Source organism: Schistocerca gregaria, unplaced genomic scaffold (assembly GCF_023897955.1).
Source record: "Schistocerca gregaria isolate iqSchGreg1 unplaced genomic scaffold, iqSchGreg1.2 ptg000498l, whole genome shotgun sequence".
NCBI classification, from domain to species: domain Eukaryota; kingdom Metazoa; phylum Arthropoda; class Insecta; order Orthoptera; family Acrididae; genus Schistocerca; species Schistocerca gregaria.
The window spans coordinates 15,001-17,500 of NW_026061903.1; positions in this window are offsets into that span (position 1 = coordinate 15,001).

The following is a 2,500-nucleotide window of genomic DNA, read 5'->3' on the forward strand; positions in this document are numbered from 1 at the left end:
GGCACCTTAACCTAAGTTACGCTGCACCTTAACCCAAGTTACGCTGCACCTTAACCCAAGTTACGCTGCACCTTAACCCAAGTTACGCTGCACCTTAACCCAAGTTACGCTGCACCTTAACCCAAGTTACGCTGCACCTTAACCCAAGTTACGCTGCACCTTAACCCAAGTTACGCTGCACCTTAACCCAAGTTACGCTGCACCTTAACCCAAGTTACGCTGCACCTTAACCCAAGTTACGCTGCACCTTAACCCAAGTTACGCTGCACCTTAACCCAAGTTACGCTGCACCTTAACCCAAGTTACGCTGCACCTTAACCCAAGTTACGCTGCACCTTAACCCAAGTTACGCTGCACCTTAACCCAAGTTACGCTGCACCTTAACCCAAGTTACGCTGCACCTTAACCCAAGTTACGCTGCACCTTAACCCAAGTTACGCTGCACCTTAACCCAAGTTACGCTGCACCTTAACCCAAGTTACGCTGCACCTTAACCCAAGTTACGCTGCACCTTAACCCAAGTTACGCTGCACCTTAACCCAAGTTACGCTGCACCTTAACCCAAGTTACGCTGCACCTTAACCCAAGTTACGCTGCACCTTAACCCAAGTTACGCTGCACCTTAACCCAAGTTACGCTGCACCTTAACCCAAGTTACGCTGCACCTTAACCCAAGTTACGCTGCACCTTAACCCAAGTTACGCTGCACCTTAACCCAAGTTACGCTGCACCTTAACCCAAGTTACGCTGCACCTTAACCCAAGTTACGCTGCACCTTAACCTAACTTACGCTGCACCTTAACCTAACTTACGCTGCACCTTAACCTAACTTACGCTGCACCTTAACCTAACTTACACTGCACCTTAACCTAACTTACGCTGCACCTTAACCTAACTTACACTGCACCTTAACCTAACTTACACTGCACCTTAACTGTCACATGTAACGTCACAGGAATGTAGCTTTGCCTAACAGCAACCCTCTGAACATAGTTCACTGCTTGGATCCTCTGGTGTCATGTGTATTTCTTGATGCCATGGTGCGTACCCTCACATAAAGGTCTTTCGAGTGTTGCGTACTTTCTACACAGTCCCGCTAACCACTGGAAGGGTGTACCGCTACAGAACGAATATCGCCCTCCCCTCCTGCCCTTCCAAGCTGGTCGGTCAGGCGTTTGTTTGTGAAATGAGCCTTGCAGCTGTTCAGTTGCATTCGGTTGTCGATGCAGTCAGTGTACGTTGTGGTACGGCCTGTGTGGACTGTCCGCTGATGTACGCGTAACCCACACTGATCATCCGTCGTTACGTACTGAGTGACATAATGTGGCACATGCTTGACCGTACACCGGCTGCGCCCTACAATGGCGAATCATAAGGGCCATATGTTGTGCACGATGCTACTTGTCTCGTCTCCCCATTACAGCGAGATTGCACTGTTGTACGCCGTACAGACATGTGGTAGGTAGGTACGGACGAAAGTATTGCATGTTGGCCCCCCCCCCCCCCCCCCCTCCTCCCTCTGCCGGGAATCAGCGTGAGCCGTCTGTTGATGTAGCGACGAGGGTTTTCCTATTTAATCGTATTGCCCCACACAACATGATAGCACGGTGGACCGCGTTCCACATCTGCGACATGCTACAGAGGCCGGTTGACAGTCGACCGCGCAAGGGACATTGCACACGTGCGCGGACCATCTTCCACGTGTTCTCTCGTGTACATGCCGCAGTGTGTATGTGGGCTGATGTAGCGTGTCGTGACACATAACATGCAGGCATGCCAGAATCGTAGATTTCGCAAATGTAGATTGACGTATACGTTTGCTGCCAAAGATCCGCAAATGAACTGGAAATCAGTTGTTGAGCGGTTGTTCGCGCTGCAGGTGCATCGGTGATAGCGACGATCGGTACATCTATGAACCGGTTGTTTCGGCGGTACCCGCCATGCCCCCGAACCTGAGTTGGCCATGTGGGTATGAAGCGATACGAGGCTGTGGCTTGGCGGGACAGTCCCCGGCCGGTGAGGGGGGGCCGCCCGGCGTGCTGGCCGCGCGCTGCGTGAGCGCACGCACTACAGCCGGCTGGTGGGGGGCGCCCAGTGGCAGGAGCGCCGGCCGACGGGCCCGGCTGGCGTCCCAGCTATGCGCCGGCGCACCCTGCGCGCGGCGCCAGGCGGCCAAAGTGGGTTCTGCCGAGCCCGGTGCGAAGCGCGGTGGACATCTGCAGTGTGCTGGTCCGATTGCGGACTGTGTGCGTTGAGGATGCGCCGCCGCCCGGCACTCGGCGTCGCGACGCCGTCTGCTGCTCGGTCGCCCCCAGCGGTTCTCGCAGGTGGTTTGTATCGCAGCTCTGCGGACGTGTTGGCGCGTGCGCTGTGCTGGGAGAGTTCGCTTCTGCACCCAAGTGGGGCTTTGCCCTTCTGTGGCGCTGGCGTTGGAGCTGCCGGTCACCGTAGGTGGCGCGTGTTGTTTCCCGCCGGCAATGCCACGACAGCACGCTCCCGG